At 45.4% G+C, this 20249-nt stretch overlaps 1 long non-coding RNA gene across 1 annotated transcript in view; it reads right to left on the reverse strand.

Annotated features, from left to right (window-relative positions):
* Window positions 1–508: 508 nt before the first annotated feature.
* LOC109245139 (uncharacterized) overlaps window positions 509–20249 on the reverse strand; it is a 63895-nt gene continuing 44154 nt past the window's right edge. The window contains exon 6 of the long non-coding RNA XR_008421135.1: window positions 509–751. This is a non-coding gene — a long non-coding RNA (uncharacterized LOC109245139). The remainder of the gene's footprint in view (window positions 752–20249) is intronic.

Here is a 20249-nt window from a genome sequence, read left to right on the forward strand (position 1 = left end):
AATCGCTTATTACACCACTGTTTGTAATAACAAAAGCCTGGAGGAGCCTAAACGTCCACGTGGTTAAATAAATTACAACACAGTTACACAACGAAGATACTATGCATATTTAGAAAAGAACAAGGAAGCTCTTTGTGAACTGAGGCAGAAAGATTTCCTGGATATAATCTTTAGTGAAAAAAGCAAAGTACAGGACAGTGTTAAAGTGTGTGATCAGTGGGGAGGGGGGAAAAAAAACAGGGTGGAAGGGTGTGTTCATATGTGCTCATTTATGCAAACAGTATTTCTACCGGGGTGCAAAAAAAAAAAACCCAAAAAACAAAACCCCACGAATTGTAATGTCTACCCGCAGGGGCAGGGGAGCCAAGAAGATTTTTCACCATAAACCTTCTTGTAACTTTGGAGTTTTGAACTGTAAGAATGTATTACCTGTTCTGAAATAAAATCAACTGAATACACAACTAGGTTCATTTATTTAAAATATATATTGATTGGATAATTTGATGTATACAGTTTCGAGTTTCCCTCGGTGGCTTTCAGGAAACATAAGCCAGTATCCCCTCCCATTCCACCTAAGCCTGCCCTCGCCCATCCTCTCCCCGCCACTCCCCTCCTCTAAAATAAGGCCACATTCCTGAAGGTGGGGCCCCGGAAGGAGGCTGTGTCGCTTGCTGTAGGCGTGCGGTGTGCGGAGGACAGGTAAACAGCAGCTTGTGGTGGCAACGCGAACCCCCTCCATGCCAGTGTGTTGCTGTAAACAATGAAAGAATGTCATCATTCATCATGTTTACCTTCTAGGGAGTTTTTCAAAAACAACTTTCCTGCTTCCTTAAGCTACTAGATAAAAAAATAAATAAATTTGGCTCTGCTCTGAGTCCACTGGCTTAGCTGAGTCCACTGGCTTACCACGGAGTCTGGGGGTAAATCCGGGGGTAAGGAGCAGCGGCAGCTTCTTGGGCGAGTGGCGTATCCTGGCTGCTGAGAGTCCTGTCTGGAATCAGAATTATTCTTGAGCTGATGGAAAAAGGGTCTTTGGAAGCCACAGTGTCCACAAACAGCAGGCCAGCCCGGAGAATCCAAACTCATCTCCTCACTAGACTCTGAAGGCAGTAAGCAGGGTCCGGCTCATGGGTGTGCAACTCTCACTTAGGAGGGTCCTGGCATGGGGCCCCTGGGGGGCTCAGTCAGTTAAGCACCTTGGCTCAGGTCTTGATCTCAGGGTCATGAGTTCAAGCCCTGCACTGGGCTCTGTGCTGGATGCGAAGCCTACTTTAGAAAAAAAAAAAAAAAAAAAAGGCGGGGGTAGGGGGACGTCCTTGCACTTGGTTTAATGCTCTGTTGTCACAATCTCAACATTCTTAATAAATTTTTTAAAAGCCCATATTTGCATTTTGCACTAGGCCCTACAAAATACTTAGTCCTGCGGGAAGTAGCACAAAAATCCTTGTCATCTCAAGTCTCATGGTTTATCGTTCGTTATGAAAAATAGTGTTCTCCTTCACCAGTGTACCTGACTTCATCAGAACCTTTTCTGAAAATCATTTCAGGAGAGCTTTAGGGCCCAGACACGGGTCCCCATGGATAAGTGGGAAGGCAAGGGCATGCATGCTCAAGGTCAAGGGACAGGGGCAGGGCAGCCCGCTCCCTACCAGTCTGGGAAGACCCCGGCACCGTCAGCATTTCTCGCCATTCCTGGCTCACACAAGGTGCTGAGAGCTACTGGTTCACAGGATGGCACCTTTGAGGAAAATCCAAAGAAGTCACAGGGACAGGCCTCTAACTTTTTGCATTTGTTCTTTGATTCAAGAAATAGGGGCGCCTGGGTGGCTCCGTCGCTTAAGCCTCCGACTTCGGCTCAGGTCATGATCTCACGGTTCATGAGTTCGAGCCCCATGTCAGGCTCTGTGCTGACATCTCAGAGCCTGGAGCCTGCTTCCAATTCCGTGTCTCCCTCTCTCTCTCTCTCTGCCCCTCTCCCACTAGCTCTGTCTCTCTCTCAAAAATAAAACAAAAACATTTAAAAATTAAAAAAAAAAAAAAAGAAGTACTGATTGAGTACATACATGCTGGGCATACAACAGGAAGGTACTTTCCCTGCTATCCTGAGCTTACAGTGTCGTGGGGCTAAGGCAATACGCAGCTAAATGACCCCAGTGATAAATAGGAATTGCAATACGCGCTGTGAAGGAAACAAATGGAGGCAGAGAGAGAGGGAAACTGGTGGGTGGTGGGGATTACTTGGGTAGAGTCATTAGGGGAGGCTTCCAGTGGCCTGAATTTACCACCCGATGGGGCACTCGTGGGCAGAATAGCAAGTATAAAAAGTCCTCTGCAAGTATCAGACGTGCCTTGTGGAAGGGCTGGTGCCCACTGAATGTGAGCGTTAGCCTTCACTCAGGAGCACTGAGTCCCTCAAGCATGCCGGCCTGGGACGCAAGAGCCCTGGGTCGGTGGGCCCGCCATCGGCACCGCGCTCGAAGGTTTCCAAAGCACTTTCTCATGCACCTTCTCAGCCGCAACAACCTTTGAGACCAAGTGTGGATTATCATTAACTCCACTTTCTAGAGGGAGGTTCAGAGGGGCTACTCTAACTCGCCTGGGTCACACAGGAATCAAGTCTCTCTGAGGAGCGCCTGTGTGGCTCAGTCAGTTAAGGATCCGACTTCGGCTCAGGTCATGATCTCAGGGTTTGTAAGTTCCAGCCCCACACGGGGCTGTCTGCTGTCAGCGCAGAGCCTGGTTCAGATCCTCTGTCTCCCTCTCTCTGCCCCTCTTCCGGTCACATGTGCATGCTCTCTTGCTCTCAAAAATAAATAAATAAATATAATTTAAAAAAAAAAAAAAAGGTCTATCTGATGCCAAGTCTATCTGAGGCTTTTTCCAGTAAGCCAGGTCATTCTGTGTCAGGTACCTCCCATGTTTAGAAAAAGCTGCCTTCATTTCTGAGATATCATGTGAAAGGCACTGGGAGGGCCCCGCTGCCTGTGACACTGCCCAGAACCACAGCCCTAATTAGAACTGCAAGGGCCCACTGAGATCCTCGCCAGTCTCCTCACCTTATAGCCGAAGAAAACACAGACTCACAGAGGGAAGGAAGTTCACGGCAGAAAAGAACTACAACCCAAATCTCCAGCCCAGATCTTTCCACTTCACTCAAGACCCCCTGGGTTTGGCCCTCTTTCATCTACAGAGAGGTCAGCCCTTGTGCTAGGAGAACTTTGTGGGAAATAAGCATAACCAGAACTAAAATGTAAAAGGTTGCTTAGCAACTAGAAAGGTGGGCATGTGTGTTTTTGCCACCTGGCCTCCACTTTACCCTTTTTTCTGATGTTCCTCATCCCCAGGCTTCCTCTAGAGGGACCACTCACATCCACAGGGTCTGCACCCTAGTGGAATTATTTCCAGGAGTTCATTTCACTTCCTGATTTAGGAGTCAGCATGTGACTCAGGTCTGGCCAATCAGAGCATCACATTTTCCTGGCTGCGGTAATTGGCTCAGGAATAGATATGTGACCTCAGCTCAGCCATTCTCCCTTTGTCCCCCCAGAATCCTCTATCTTGAGAGTAGGGCAGGAGCAGAAGATGTGGCTGGGATCTATTAATTCCTGCTGGTGTTTTTCAGCCCAAGTCTTTAGCCTGCTAGACAATTCGTCCTAACTGAAGGCCCTTCTGCAGCCCTTTTGAAATGGTAGTTAAGCAATCAAGTGATAACATTGTTTCCCTTATTTCCTGACAAGACTCTTTTCTGGGAGAGGTATACTTAACTTGGAAAATGAGACCCGATGCAAGAAAATTCAGCGGACACAAAGTTTTTGCATGAGTCCTTTAAGTCAGTGATTCTCTGTGAGGTCCCTAGATCAGCAGCACCAGCAGCCCCTGGGAACTTAAAAATGCAAATTCTCAGGCCCACACCAGACCTGAGGTATTAGAAACTCTGGGGGAAAGGCCAACAGCTTGGGTTTTTCAGAAACTCTCCAGGTGATTCTTATGCCCACTAGAGCTTGAGAACTTCTGCTTTAAACCACTAAGCCGCCTGTCTGGCTCAGTCGTTGGAGCTTGACTCTTGATCTTGGGGTTGTGAGTTTGAGCCCCACATTGGGTGCAGAGATTACTTAAAAAAATAAAATCTAAAAAGAAATCAAAACACTAAGTTCAGTCCTATATGAATTTACATAAAACATTCAAGTGTGAACTATGTGTCAGGTTTTCTTTAAATAAGTTCTACAGCCATTGTGAGGCTTGAACTCACCACCCTGAAATCAAGTCACATGCTCTACCGACTCAGCCAGCCAGGCACCCCTCAATTTTTTTAATTGTTAGAAAAATTTCAAATAGGGGCACCTGGGTGGCTCAGTCAGTTGAGCCTCCAACATCGGCTCAGGTCATAATCTCACAGCTCATGGGTTCCAGACCCACATCAGGTTCTGGGCTGACAGCTCAGAGCCTGGAACCTGCTTCAGATTCTGTGTCTCCCTCTCTCTCTGCCCCTCCCCTGCTTACACTCTGTCTCTCTCGCTCAAAAATAAACGTTTAGGGGCGCCTGGGTGGCTTGGTCGGTTAAGCGTCCAACTTGGCTCAGGTCATGATCTCGCCGCCCGTGAGTTCGAGCCCCGCGTCGGGCTCTGTGCTGACAGCTCAGAGCCTGGAGCCTGTTTCAGATTCTGTGTCTCCCTCTCTCTCTGCCCCTCCCCTGTTCATGCTCTGTCTCTCTCTGTCTCAAAAATAAATAAACGTTAAAAAAAAATTTTATAAAAAAAAATAATAATAAATAAACGTTTAAAAAATAAATAAATAAAAATTCAAATATGAAAGGGAAAAGATGCCTAAAACTTATGTCTCACTCCAGAACAAATTTTACAAGATTATTTGATGTTAATCTAATGACCTGACAACAAGGTTCAGCCTCAGACTTACAATTCTCACTCGGCTACCTGCTGGCTGTGTGAATTCTGGCAAGTTACATCACTTTAGGCCTCAGTTTCCTTATGTAAAACACCTGCAATAATAACACCTCCTTCACAGGTCAAGTGACATTAAATGAGATCGTGTAAAACTGCTTGCACATAAGATCTCAGTACATTTCAGCTCATTATTATGTATATGGGATTAAGGCTACCAGTTACTTATTTAGAAGCACTGACTCCCTTGTACCATCCCAGGCTGGCTGAGAACACGAGTACCGTTTGCCTAGCCTGAGATCACACCAAGTGGAATCCGAAAGCCTACGTCGGAGGCTTAGCACTGCCAGTATCTTACCACGTGGCATTCAGTGAGCCAACTTTCATCCCAGAACCTCAGTTTCCTCAAGTGTTAAATAACCGGATGTGACTAGCTGAGCTCTACGGTCCTTAGACCTGGCACTCTAAAATCCTGTGCCTTAAGTTTTGAAAAGAATTTTTCTAATCGGCTGTGGGAGGCACAGGCGTCGGTGCCAAAACGCGTCCGAGAGCAGCTCTTTCTTAGGACACACGGAAAGAGAACAAAGCTGTACAGGGGGGCACGAGAGGCAAGCAAGCCTTCCCACGGAGCAAATGTCCCCATAGATTTACCCACCTGTCTCAGGGACCACCCCGTCCCCAGACCGTACCACCATGGAACCCATTTCCTCATTCAGCCAGGAGAAACGCTCTCCCTCTCTCCCGGTCCTGCCAGTTGCTTCATCACCTGGCTTGCGCTGAGTACTCAGCAACTCTGGCCAAGGGCCCTCCCCGAACAGAAAACACAGCAGCCGCTACCCCTTGAACCTGCCAATAAGAACAAGAAGTTCAGTCACTGCTGGGTTTTAAGCCAGGTTCCAGCGCATCCCGTAAGAGCCCTGCTCTGCTTCAGCCAAAACAGCGTGGCATCACGTGACCTTTTTCCCCTTCGTCTTTTGTCTACGCTTTCCATGGTGTTTCTCTCTACACTGTAGGTTTATTATTTCTGTTTTATCCTCAAAGCAGTCGTCTTCGGAGACCCTCACCAAGCACAGTGAGTCTTCTTTGGCGGCAAGAGCACAGTGTTCCAGGAGGGTGGCGGCCCCGGGTCACGGGCATCCTGGGCAAGTCACTTAGCATCCCAGGCTCTGCTCGTCACTGTCGTAAAGTAAGGGGAGGTTGGACCAGCACATAACCTAGAATACTTCCCAAATCTGCTAACCGCCATTCAAGGGGTGGTGGCAGGCACAAATGCTATGCAGATAGTCCTACCCTCTCTGCAACCCCCTCTGCAACCCCCTCGGCAACCACTGCCTGGTCTCGGCCAGCTGTTCATGGATGTGAGTAAATAGGGAAGAAAATGTGAACTGACTGATGCAAATCCACCAACAGTACAACCCTGATATCCTGCTAAGGGATGGGAGGGGTGTCAGCAAGTGGGGAGGTCTTGAAAGGCTCACATACTTCCCCAGACCCCCGAACTCATGAACGACAGACTGGGAAGATAGGTGGCATCTGGAGTCACCCATCTCGTCCATATTTCAGATAAGGAAACCGAGGCCCAAACCGGGGGAGTGAGTCCTCGAGGCCAAACAGAGAGTGGGTGACCCCAGGTCGATGCTCAGCCAACAACAGCCCCCTACTCTGCTTTTATGTCATGAAAGTTAGTGGGCCCAGGGGAATTTTTTTACCAAGATGATAGATCAGATGGACCCTTCAGCCCTGCTAACTGAGATGCCCATCAAAGCTGAAAATCACCCTCTGGCACCGCTATCCCCTCAGTAGGAACAGGAGGTGGTTCTGACCCCGGCTGCATTTTTCCCAGGCTAACTCAGACAAAGGGCCTGCCTGGCCTTCCCATGTTATCTCTTGATCTTAATCAGCTACAGTCCATTTTCTGTCATGTTTTATCCACAAAAGCCTCCTTGGCTTCCCAATAGGAAAGCCAGGCCAAGGTCCCAGAGTTAGTGTAAAGGCCAGGCTGAGACTGGTTTGATGAGAGAAAATACAAAGGATGTGCATGGTCTGCAGCCTACAGTAACTTCAGAAATCCACACCTGTGCACACAAAGACAGCTCGGGGCAGCAGAAAGGGCGGGCAGACGGGCTCCGGTTCAAGTTCCAGGTACTTCCCAGCTGCGTGACTTTGGATAAGATGTTCAGCCTTCTGAGCGTCACTTCCCTCATGTGTAAAATCACTTTCTTCGCATGGCCGCTGGCTTGTGCAGGGAGCATCAGTAGCTCTGGGCCTGGAAGATGGAACTCTGGGGCCCGTGCTCTCCCGACGCGCCACACCGGAGTAGTGCCAGTAAACGATCAGAAGTTTGGCCTGACTTGGAGGTGGCCATGGGGTGGGACGGGCACAGCCCATGCCTTGGGTTTGAGGATAGCTCTGTCGCTCATCAGCCGTGGCCAATGGCTCCTCTTCCCGAAGATTCACTTTTCTAATCTCTAAGTGGAAAGCTTTTCCTGCACCTGAGATTCTGGTGATGAAAATTCTTCATAAACAGTAAAGTATGCCAGCGTTATCTCTTCTCATTAGCACAGCCTGGTATGTGGCCACATCCTCCTGAGACCTTGGACAAGTCATTCAACCTTTCTGGGTGTATCAGTCAAGGTCCCCGCAGGAAACAGATGGCACCATCCAAACTGGGCGATTTGACTCCAGCGTCAGAATGCAGCTACTTACAAAGACGTGTGCGCAAGATGGATCGTGTGGCATCTCAGGGCTCGTCACTACAAGGAGCCCTTATTCCACCGAGGCCTTGAAGGAGCAAGGGAGAAGCAGCCGCTCTCCTCTGACTTCTGCTCGGCTGTGCGTGCTTCCCTCCGGCCTGATCAAACTGGAGACCAGAGAATAAGGAAAGCCACCAAAGCAGTGCACACAGGCCTGCCTCCCAGGACAAAGTGCAGGTCGGGAAAGGGTGGAGAGCCGGTCTTGGAGGGGCATTGGGCAGGTACTTAGCACACTAGACTTCAGTGCCTTCCACAGGTAAAGGGCAGTATTAAATGAGATGATGTCCCTTCCAGTTCACCGTCTGGTAGAACCTCAGCACTTTCCCAAAGCTTCAGACCAGAACCCGGAAGGTCTAGACCCAGAAGGGAATCCAACCCTCTCCTGGGGAGATCTTTAGCTTTCCCAATTAATCAAGCGTAAGTACATCCTTTTTTGGCAGCCCCAAATTTAAATTATCGTCTTTGAGTCTCATACTCAAAGCAGTGGGCAAGCCAGCCAGAGAGGGATTAATTATCTGGATTACTATGTTTTAGTATTTCTTTTTTTGTCTCTCATTTTTTAAAATTTTATTTATTTTTGAGAGAGAGCATGCACCGAGAGGGGCAGGGGCAGAGAGAGACAAAGGATCTGAAGCGGGCTGTGGGCTGGCAGCAGAGAGCTCGGCACGGGGCTCGAACTCACAAACTGTGAAATCGTGACCTGAGCCAAAGTCAGAGGCTTAACCAACTGAGCCACTCAGGTGCCCCTTTATTTTTCTCTTTTAACCAGGGTGAACCAGGTGCCTGTCCCAAATGCTAAACAGATGCCCTTCTGCTTTCATTCATTGGAAGAAGTAGAATGCAATATAGACGGCTCCTTAAGCCTTATCTTTAGAAATAATAAATTGCATACAAGTGAACACCCTGGAGCTATCTATTTTTTTCCAGCACCTTCTAGCCGACAGTCAACGTGGCTCCCAGGGGAGATATCAAAGAGCTGAGTAATCTTGAAGAGACAATAGTTCCCAAATCCCCTTTTTTCACTCCATCCCATTCCAGATGGGTGACATAAATCAAGTGCCTGTAAAAGAAAAGATAAGAGAGAGCTTCCCAGGCGATCTGGGACAATAGTTAAAACCATGGGCTCTAAAATCACTAAGGCCAGGATTCAAGTTCTTGCTCTGTCCCTTAACTAAGCTCTGTCTCCGTGACCTCAGACAAATGACCTAAGCGTCAATTTCCTTATCTGTCAAATGAGCTTAATAATAATGCCTTATCTACCTCCTAGGGTTATCTCAAGACTTGAATGAAATAGTACAAACACTTAGCACATAGTAAACATTCAGAATAAATGGTAGTGCAGGGGAAATGGGGAGCTGTCGATAGATCTAAGACACTAGATCCCTAACAGTGGCTCTCCCCTAGCCATGGGACTTGAGCGATGCATCTTCTATGGCCTTCATCACTTTCCCTTGCGTTAGCCATTCATATCACCCTCCGGCTCTAGAGATACCACTCACAATGCTCGTCATACCCACAGCCTTTTGCTGAGAAGCACCCCCTTCTCCCCACTATTATGGATCAGGAGTAGCTTTTTTAGAATTTTTTTAATGTTTATTTCTGAGAGAGAGAGAGAGAGTATGAGCGGGGGAAGGACAGAGACAGAAAGAGAGGGAGGGAGACCTAGAATCTGAAGCAGGCTCCAGGCTCCAAGCCGTCAGCGCAGAGCCCAGCACAGGGCTGGAACTCACGAATGGCAAGATCATGACCTGAGCCAAAGTCGGAAGCTCAACCGACTGAGCCACCCAGGCGCCCCATATAAATCAGGAGTGGCTTTTAGCTCTTCGAGCAAATCATCATAATAAAAGACTGCGTATTAGTTATTCCACCATTCTAAAATACAGGACAGAGAAAGGCCATCCCAATCCTGTAATGCAGATGGTGCCAGAATCTGGAAGACTGCCTTAACCAGAAAATCTACATGAAGCTGAAAACCTACCACCAAGCTGTGACAACGCAAAAATGCAAATAGTATCTGTTTAAGGGCAGGCTGCAAACAGAAAGCATACTCAGAAAAGGAAAAAAAAAAAAAAAGGACAGGAGAGAGATAGGAAAGAGATTGAAACCTATTTACCTTGTATTTATTTATTTTTGAATACTTTTATGTATTTTACTGTTTATTTCATTATCTTAAATTTATTAGAAACTGGCAAGGGGGTTTCCTATAACATCATGAGGTGAGGACCAGAACCCCAGAAAGAAGCTCTATTCTTCCCCTTTTTACAATCGAGGAAACTGTAGCTCAGAGAGGGTGAGTGATTTACTCAGAGTCACACAGCCAGTTAGAAAAAAAGTACAAACTCTCAACAAATGGAAGTGTATGCTTTATGCTACCCCCTTCAAAAGTAGTTTGCTAGTACTGTGTATAAACAGCTCCTAAAGTTTGCTAACAGTACAGATTGTGAGTCAACACCACAAACTACTTCTCAATGTCGTAAAATGTCATCATCGTGCTCCATTTGCATTGTGGGATGGTGCCTGAAGAAAATTTTTTATTTAACCTGTTGTCTAATCTTTTACACCCATCTTTTATGGTGATAAACTACTGGCCTAAAGGAGCAAGCCAAGAAAAAAAAAGGGGGGGGGGCAACTGGGTGGTGCAGTCGGTTGAGCGTCCGACTTCGCCTCAGGTCATGATCTCACAGTTCGTGAGTTCGAGCCCTGCGTCAGACTCTGTGCAGAGGGCTCAGAGCCTGGAGCCTGCTTCGGGTTCTGTCTCCCTCTCTCTCTGCCCTTCCCTGCTTGCGTTCTGTCTCTCTCTCAAAAATAAAAAAAAAAAAAAAATTTAAAAATTAAAAAAAAAAAAAAAGGAGCCAGCCAAGAACTTGAGGCGGGGGCTCCTCCAGGCTTGACTTGCATATAGGCTGCTTCATTCACGCAGCCTTAGTGACAAAAATCTTTATCTACAATCTTGACCCTGTGCTTTTATTTCCCCCCACTCTCCTCTTGCCAGCCCCACTGCATTAGCTCCATTCGGGTCTTCAGATTATCATAGTGAGCTCCCCATCATCCCCCCCCCAGGTGCAGCCTCTCTCTGTTCCAATCTATTTTGCACCCATTACTGATTATTTACCCACAACGCCACTCATAGCACAGTACTTAAATACTCCCAATAGCTTCTGATTGCCTATGGAAAGGCTATAGAAAGTCTCTTATTCCCCATCCAAGACCTTCCGTGATCTCTTTCTAATCTGCTTTTCCAATATTAACATCCTTGCTCCAGTGCTCCCAGCAAATTGTATTTTTCACTAATGCCTCAACTCCCCATATTTTCCCTGAAATGATGCATCCAGGGCCCAGTTTCTCTCTCTCTCTCTCTCTCTCTCTCTCTCTCTCTCTCTCTCTCTCTCTTCCCCTCCCCTCCCAGCTGTACCTCCTCAGAGAGGGTTCTGTACTTAAAAGTCTCTCCCCCTGTGCCTGTAAGATAACTGACAGTGGCTTCTAAGGCCACATACTTCCATGTTCAAATTCAGCAGAGAAGAGGCACGTCTGCTTCCTGGTAGATCTCACTGTCCCTGGCTTGCTTGACTTTTGTCACACACCATCCTTGAATCAATGCTTGTGGCTGGGGGATGGGATGGGTTCACTGGAGGAACTCCCTGAATTTCCCAGTCGTGAGGTTTGGGTGAGACTGACCCTCATCTTCAAGTTCGGGTATGAGCCCTAACTGACCTAGGGTAATAGACGCTCTGCAGGCCTTTTCTTTCATGAAGCTTTTCCTTTACTCCCCTAGCTAGAAGGCAAATTCTTTCTCATTTGAACTTGGAAAGCTTTTCATCAGCACTTCCTTTGTTGCCATTACCGCTGTCTACCTTGCATTAAAGATCGCTGTCTTATCTCTGCATCCTGAACATAGATCATTATGCACATCACATCCACAATCTCTGGTGAGAAATGGCTCGGTCCACAGTCCTCGGCTAAGCAGCCACCTCTGGATTACTTCATGTGATCATATCCACCCTGTCTCCCTGCCGGCCATGCTGATTACACCTGACCCAAAGGCAGGCAATGGTAGGCTGGCCAGCAGCTTCTGGAGTGTCTGAAATGAACAGTTCTGCCCAGAGACCTCAGTGATTAGCTTTGAAGACCATGAGTGAGCTGCCACAATGACAAGGCAGAAGTCACAAGATAAGGCAGTGACACAGAGGGTAGAGAATAAATACTCTCATCTTCTGGGGTAGGGAAGCTGAGACTCAGAGATGCCAAGTAACCTGCCTAACAGGTAGCCTAATCCTAAAGCCTACTCTCCCAACCAGCACACCATACTCTCAAGTCGCTCCCAAAAGCATCTACGTTACATTCAGTGCAGATAAATCCTTATTATACAAGCTAATGGAGGGAACTGTTTGTAGGGAATGAACAAAAAGATCCTTGGTCATTCACTGGTGGTGGCTCCTTTCTGTGGGATGGGTCTGGCCACCTAGGCCTCTCTTCCTACCCCTGAGTCTTTTGGTCTCTCCTTTCAAGGTTGTCCAAGAACATTTCCCCCCACATCATACCCTGATCCAAAATGGTTTTCATCTACTCTCAGCCAAGAGAGGTCTCATTGACCCTAACTATGATGAGCAGAATGCAGAGCCCTGGAAGAAGGCCACTGTAGTAGATTCCTGTGGGGGAGGCCACCCAGCCCACAACAACTCCCAACTCTCAGAAGTTTCCTCCACTCCTACCCAAGAATGGGTGCCAGCCAGAACCGTGCTAGGTACCTCCATTTCCATTGACCTGTCTTACTTTCACAACAACCTTGAGACTTACAACTGAGATTAAGTCAACCATACAAGGCCACAGTTCTCTAACATGCTATCATCATAATTTTGACTCAGGTCTGGCTGAGTCCAAAGCTCTTGTTCTTTCAACTGTTCAATGCTGCCTTCAAAATGGAAAGGCAAATGAGACTATTGCATTTGACTTAGGATAAGTCAACATAACTAAGGTTTTGGGTTCATTTTCTTTTTATTGGCATCAATAGTACTCAGACTGTTATCTTTAGCCTTTATCTGGGCAGTGACACATCTGTAAAACACCAAACAAACTCTCAACTTGCTTAACAAGCTAGTATTGTGAGTCTGGGGAGTCTGTGCACATGGTCACGTCCAACCACGGGATCAGTGTTGAAACAAGTGACTGTCCCAGGGGTGCTCGGTCAGATGGCTCAGGATTCTCTTGCAGTGAGGATATTACTGATGAGAAATTTTTAAAGGCCTGAGGGAAAACCCTCCCTCAATTATGGAACACTTCCAGTATATCTGAGTGGAGTTGGAAATGTGTATGTAATATCCTGATGGGAGTCTTTTCTGCAAGTCCGAAGTTGTTTAGGCAAGTTGGTCCAGAAACACTCCCCAAATGTAGCTAAACTCCAAAAATTAAATGGCTCACGTTCTATTTTCAAATCACTGTTTCTCTGCAAGCGTCGATTACTCCAGTCTACTCAAATAACACCACACTGAGTTGAAAGAAGGAAATATTTTATCTATTTCATTTCTAAAGTCAATAAATTTATTCCGAGGGCCAGCATGCGGCAGGTGCTAAAGATTCAGTGGTGAATAATCACCATGTCTTCCATTAAGGCGCTTCAGTTTTTAACTCATAAGGTGTTTCTGCACTTCCATGAGAGTACCAATGAGAGCTTCTGTCGGTGCATTACAGTTCATTTGAGTGTCATCATCATCCTGGGGGAGGCAGAGCAGCTTTTACAATCTCCATACTACAACTAAGGAGCCTGAGATGAGAAAAGGGATGTGTTTTCTCCCAAGGCCCACAACTTGTAAATAATAGACTTGAGATTCAAGCTCACTTAAACAGGGAGTCCCATTTATGGAATCAAGAGTGCTCTCCGATTATATTTGAGACTTGATATTTCTTGAGGATGCACAGATTTCTGTTCGTGGTACTCCAGAGTAAGGGTTAGCATATTATGGCCTGTCAGTCATATATGCTGCCACCTGTTTTATAAAGAAAATTTTAGGGGAACCTGGGTGGCTCAGTTGGTTGAGCCTCCAACTCTTGATTTCGGCTCAGGTCATGATCCCACAGTTCATAGGATGGACCCCTGCATGGGGCTCCCGATGACAGCAGGGAGCCTGCTTAGGATTCTCTCTCTGCCCTCTCCTACTTGTGCATGTACACACCTATGCACGCGTGCACTCTCTCTCTCAAAATAAATAAACTTTTAAAATATATGTGTGTGTGTGTGTGTGTGTGTGTGTGTGTGTGTATAATTGTATTGGGACACAGCCACACTCATTCACTTGCAAATTAACTATGATTGCTTTCATGCTACGACGGCAGAGCTGAGTGGCTGCAATGGAGATGAAGACTGTGCGGCCCAAAAAGGCCTAAAATGCTATTTCTGGCCATTTATAGAAGATGTCTGCTGACCATTGGCCCATAATATAAACTTAACTGGTCTTCCCCTTGATCACTGTCTTTGGCTAGGGTCATGGGTCAGCCTGAGACCAGGATCAGGGTTCAATCTGAGGTTCTTGAAGATTGCAGTTCCACAAATTCTACCTTTTATAGGGCTTTTCTCCTTCTGCTTGGCCTCAGATGTTGCCATGTGTCTCCACCTCTTCCGGTATGACTTGGAACCCCAGAAGAGCATATGACTTCATATCCAAAGGAGGAAAGAATGTGCATAAACAAGGACTTGATTTGCCGGAAAACTGCCCTCATTAACTCTATTCTATAGCCACAGCACATTCCATTCACCATATGTAACATGCAACTCAAGAGGAGGCTACCCAAGAATGCACTTGGGTTCAAAAGTCAAAATAACTCTCTAAGACCAATCCCGTGCTTACCCAACTGTGCCTGAATTCAAAACAAGTTCGCCTTCCTTCTCAATTCCAGGGGAAGACCAAGAAAATTTGCATATTTGAATGGTCAGGGCTTCTAGTCACCCAGTTCATGCTTCTCTGCCCAACATGCCCTTCGTGATGCCTTCACAGTAATTTCATTCCCAGTGAGAGTCTTTACACTGGACACCCTCAGCTCTCATGAATTCAATAAATAGGACCCAAGTTCTGTCTTTGATGCTAGGCAAACATAGTATGGTTTGGGGGAGGAGATGGGAGACATGTAATTCAATTTGTCGATTAAATTCACATTGACAAAGACCTCAAACTCAGATTTTTCGCATCATCTACAGAAGAATTTAACCAGGGCCACTGTATTATGCTGAAGGACTGCACTTGATACTGGGCCATGTCACTTAGAACCTACTTTGAATTAATACTGCTTTTGGGGCACCTGGGTGGCTCAGTCAGTTGAGCATCTGACTTCAGCTCAGATCGTGATCTCACAGTTCATGGGTTCCAGCCCCACATCAGGCTCTGTGCTGACAGCTCGGAGCCTGGAACCTGCTTCGCATTCTGTGTCTCCCTCTTTCTCTGCTCCTCCCCCATTCATGCTCTGTCTCTCTCTGTCTCTCAAAAATAAATAAAAAAGTTAAAAAAATTTAATGTTGCTTTAGAACTTCATTATGGCTTGTAAATAACATTATAAAACTACATTTGGGGGGGATAAAAATAGTCATTTGTTAAATCCAAACATTTTAAATATACCACATTTGTATCACACTGATTCAGGCATTCTTCATATTTCCATTTATCAGGAGATACCCCCCCCCAAAAAAAATTCTGAACTTCTTTTGACTTCTAGAGGTCCCGATGCCTCAATCAAAATAATCTAATCAATTAATCTAATTAATCTAATCAAATCAATCTCAATCTAATCAAATTAACCAGTGCCTGAAAGTGGGCACTGGTCTTTCCAAACAACATTCCCGAGCTTGGACATAGTTGAGTATGTTTTACATCCTACTATCTTACCCCACATTATTTGTACATCTCAGGATCCATGTAGGCCAAGGAGAAGGAACTCCTATAATTATCCCCTCTTCTACACACCGCCCCCCCTGCAAAAGGGGAGAAAGATTAATCCAGAGAAGACCTTATTTTAAAATCTTAGACATGGGGATGCCTGGCTGGCTAGTTGGTGCAACACGTGACTCTTGACCTCAGAGTTGTGAGTTTGAGTCCCACAGTGGGTGTGGAGATTACTTAAAAATGAAATCTAAAAAAAAAAAAAAATTTTTGGCCATGGAACAATCTCAGAATTGTTTACTACATCAGTGGAATCAAAATGCAAGCTCCCCCACACACAGCTGTAACCCAGTATTGCGCACATTTAAATGTCATTAGAAGAATAGCAACCAGCTGAATTGTCTGCCAATCACCTGTTTAACTTGGTCCAGTGCTGTCTACAAAGCTGAAGTTACCATATATGTGTATGTTTACACATATACCTACGTGCACATATAATGTATATAGCTACTCACACACGTATATAATGAATCGAATTAATACTAATTTCTGAAATTTTGCTTCCACTTTCAGGTGATAGAGATGAAAGTTACTGCATCTTTACTTGATCTGGTAAGACCCAGAGTTTAAAGGGATTGGATCGTTTGTTCATTTGATAAACCTTTACTACCTCGCTGGCTCAGTTGGAAGAGCATGTGGCTCTTGATCTCAGGTTGTGTAGAGATTACTTAAATAAATAAAAACGTTTCCAAAAAATAAGTAAATAAACCTCTATTAGTATGTGTAGACACCCCGCTCTTTTGAGCAGTGAACAACCTGCTCAGCTATACATGGCAATCTTGAATGCAGGAAACTCAAAGATGAATGAGACATGATCTCTGCCCTTGAAGAGCTCATCTGGTCAGGGAAAGAAATATGGAAACAAGTATGATATCATATAAGTGACATAATAAAGTGAATGTAAAAATATTATGGCAGGGAGCAGCGAGAGAGAGAAGTGAGCAAGGATAATGAGGCATGAAAATATGGGGCCAATTTAGAGGAGACCGAATATGCTCGGGCCGAAGGGGGAAGGAGCTATGTGCTCTGCACCAGTGGTTCCCAAGCCTAGAAGGCCATCTGAATTCCTTGAGGAACACTTTATTATTCAGCCATTAAAAAATGAGGAAATCTTACAACTTGCAACAACCTGGGCATTATGCTAAGTGAAATAAGTCAAAGAAAAACAAATACTGTATCATCTTACTTATGTGTGGAACCAAAAGAAAAGAAAAAACCAGACTAATAGAAAAAGAAATTAGATTTGAGGTTACAGAGGGGCTCAGGGAAACAGGAGGAAGGTAGTTATAAGATAAATAAGCATCAGGGATGTAATGTACAACAGGATGACTATAGTTAACACTGATATATGCTATGTAAGAAAGTTAGGAGAGCAAATTCTAAGAGTTCTCATCACAAGGGAGAATATATATGTGTTTGTATCTATGTGAGACAAAGGCTGTTAACTTACTGTGGGAATCATTTCACAGTATACATGAATCAGATCATTATGCTGTATATCTTAAACTTATACAGCGCTATATGTCAATTATATCTCAATAAAACTGGGCGAAAAAAAGTAATGATTTAAAACTAAAAATGAGGGGTGTCTGGTTGGCTCCATAGGTAGAGCATTCGACTCTCGATCTCAGAGTCCTGAGTTCAAGCCCCACGTTGGACATAGAGGTTACATTTTTTTAAAGAAACTAAAATTGGGGTGCCTGGGTAGCTCAGTCGGTTGAGCGTGCAATACTTGATTTTGGTTCAAGTCATGATCTTACAGTTCATAGAATCAAGCCCTGCCACGGGATCTGAGCTGACAGCACAGGGCCTGCTTGGGATTCTCTCCCTCTCTCTCTCTCTCTCTGCCCCTCCCCTACTCATTCTCTCTCTCTCTCTCGCTCGCTCTCTCTCTCTCTCCCTCTCTCTCTCTCTCTCTTTCAAAATAATAAACACTTTAAGAAAAACTAAACTAAAAATGAAAAAAAAGAAAGGAAATTACAGACCCTCCCTGCTCACCCGTCCAGGTGGAGCCTAAGCCTCTGCCTCATACCAAGCTCCCCCAGGTGGTTCTAGTGCTTTGCTGGTTAGGAACCACACGTGTGAATCAAGTCCCCACCCAGTACCCAGTTACTCATGGTGAAATAGTAGTGTTCAGAACTTTCTCCTTACAACAAAAGGGAAACGAAAGTTCTGTGGTCACTAGAACTAACTGCCCAGGTGAAATTTCAGTTCTGCTTTAGAAAGAGTAAAGCACCTGAGGCCTGAGGTGACCCATCCATCCACTGGGCTAGCTACACGGCACGTGTAAGAACTTTCCATCCACTGATGCCGCAGCTGCAGGGATGCAGGGAGAGAGAAGGGGCAGCCCAGCCAAGAAAGTGGCCTTATGGGCAGGAATCCTGATGAGGAACGTGTTCTATTGTCTGTGAACCTGACCATGATAGCACCCCACCAAAGGATTCTTCCTTCCTGACTTCCTTGGGTCTGGCCTTAGTTACAGCCTGTGTGTTTGGGCAGTTCAGTGCTAGCTACCCCCTTGGAAGACGGAGCATGTTCTTAGGACACCAGTAAGTCAGGCGCACACACACACACACACACACACACACACACACACACATGCATGCATACACACACACACAAAATAAAGGGGGGGAATTTTTTTAAGTTTATTTATTTCTTTTGACAGAGAGAGCATGAGTGGGGGAGAGGCAGAGAGAGAGAATCCCAGAGCCTGATGCAGGGCTTAAGCTCACAAATCATGAGATCGTGACCTAAGCCAAAATCAAGAATTGGATACTTAACTAACTGAGCCACCCAGGTGCCCCTAAAAGTTTATTTTTTCTAAAAAAAGCTCTGATGCCATCATAGGAAAAAATAATATTTTCCCTTAGGTTTATTTATTGTATATTGTCCTTAGTTCAAATTATTTGTGGGAGTTGAGGTGCACCACAATTTTTTTGCCTTTTTTTTTTTTTAATTTTAGGTTCACGGCACAATTGAACGGAAAGTACAGAGTTCCCATATACACCTGTCCTCACACAAACCTCACTCCCCCTGCTATTAACATCTCCCACCAGATGGTACATGTGTCACAATCCACGAACCCACACTGACACATCATCACCCAAAGTCCACACTTTATGGACAGATACATAATGACAGGTGTCCCCATTGTAGTATCGTACACAGTAAAAGTCTGTGTCTCCCTCTCTCTGCCCCTCCCCTGCTCACTCTCTGTCTCTCTCTCAAAAATAAACATTAAAAAAAATTTTAATAAAACAAATCCTCTGTGCTCTGCCTACTCAACTCCCTCCCCACGAGTCCCTAGCGACCATTAATGTTTTGACTATCTCCGTAGCTTTTGCCTTTTCCAGAATGCCATGTAGTTGGAATCATATAGTATGTAGCCTTTTTCAATATGCCACTTCAGTTCCCTCCATGTCTTTTCACGGCTTGAGAGCTCATTTCTTTTTAGCAGTAGCAATATCCCATTGTCTAGATGTACCATCGTTTATTCACCCATTCACCTACTGAAGGACATCTTAGTTGCTTCCAAGTTCTGACAGTTACGAAAAAGCCGTGCAGGTTTTATGCGGCCACACGTCTTCAATTCATTTGGGTAAATACTACAGAGCATGATTGCTGGGTCATACAGTAAAAGTATGTTTGGCTTTGTGTAAGAAAATGCAAACTGTCTTTCAAAGTGGCTGCACCATTTTGCATTCCCACTGGCAATGAATGCGCGTCCCTGCTGCTTCGCGTCCTCGCCGTTTGGCCATTCTATTGTGTGTGGTAGTACCTCATTGTTATTTTAAACCGCAGTTCCCTAATGCCGTATGTTGTTAAGCATCTTTTCATGTGCTTACTCGCCATCTGTGTCTCTTCTTTCGTGAGGTTCCTCCTTAGATTATCAATCTTACATCTTTCTTCTTTTCTAGGGTGCCTGGGTGGCTCAGTCAGTTGGGCGTCTGACTTTGGCTCAGGTCATGATCTTGCGGTCTGTGAGTTTGAGCCCCACGTTGGGCTCTGTGCTGACAGCTTGGAGCCTGCTTTGGATTCTGTGTCTCCCTGTCTCTCTGCCCCTCCCCTGCTCATGCTCTGTCTCTCTCTGTCTCAAAAATAAATAAATAGGAACATCTTTCTTCTTTTCTTGTTTTAAATTTTTTTTTAATATTTATTTATTTTGGGGGGGGGGGGGTTGGGCAGAGGGAGAGGGAGACACAGACTCTGAAGCAGGCTCCAGGCTCTGAGCTGTCAGGATAGAGCCCAATGAGGGGCTCGAACCCATGAACTGCAAGATCGTGACCTGAGCCAAAGTCAGATGCTTAACTGACTAAGGCACCCAGGCGCCCCTCTTCTTTCCTAATATATGCATTCAATGCTATAAATTTCCCTCTAAACCTTGCTTTCACTGCATCTCACACATTTTGATAAGTTGTGGTTTCATTTTCATTGAGTTCAAAATATTTTTTAATTTCTCTTAAGATTTCTTCTTTGACTATGTATAATTTAAGAATGTGTTGTAGTCTAAATGTAGCTTTGCCAAGGTGTGTTTTATGGTCCAGAATGTAGTCTATTTTGGTGAATGTTCCACATGAGCTTGAGAAAGAACATGTAATCTGTTGTTGGATGAAGCAGGGTATAGATGTCAGTTATATCCAGTTGATTGATGGTTTTGTTGAGTTCACCCCTGT

Source organism: Panthera pardus, unplaced genomic scaffold (assembly GCF_024362965.1).
Source record: "Panthera pardus isolate Hobbes unplaced genomic scaffold, ASM2436296v1 HiC_scaffold_12, whole genome shotgun sequence".
In the NCBI taxonomy this organism is placed as follows: Eukaryota; Metazoa; Chordata; class Mammalia; order Carnivora; family Felidae; genus Panthera; species Panthera pardus.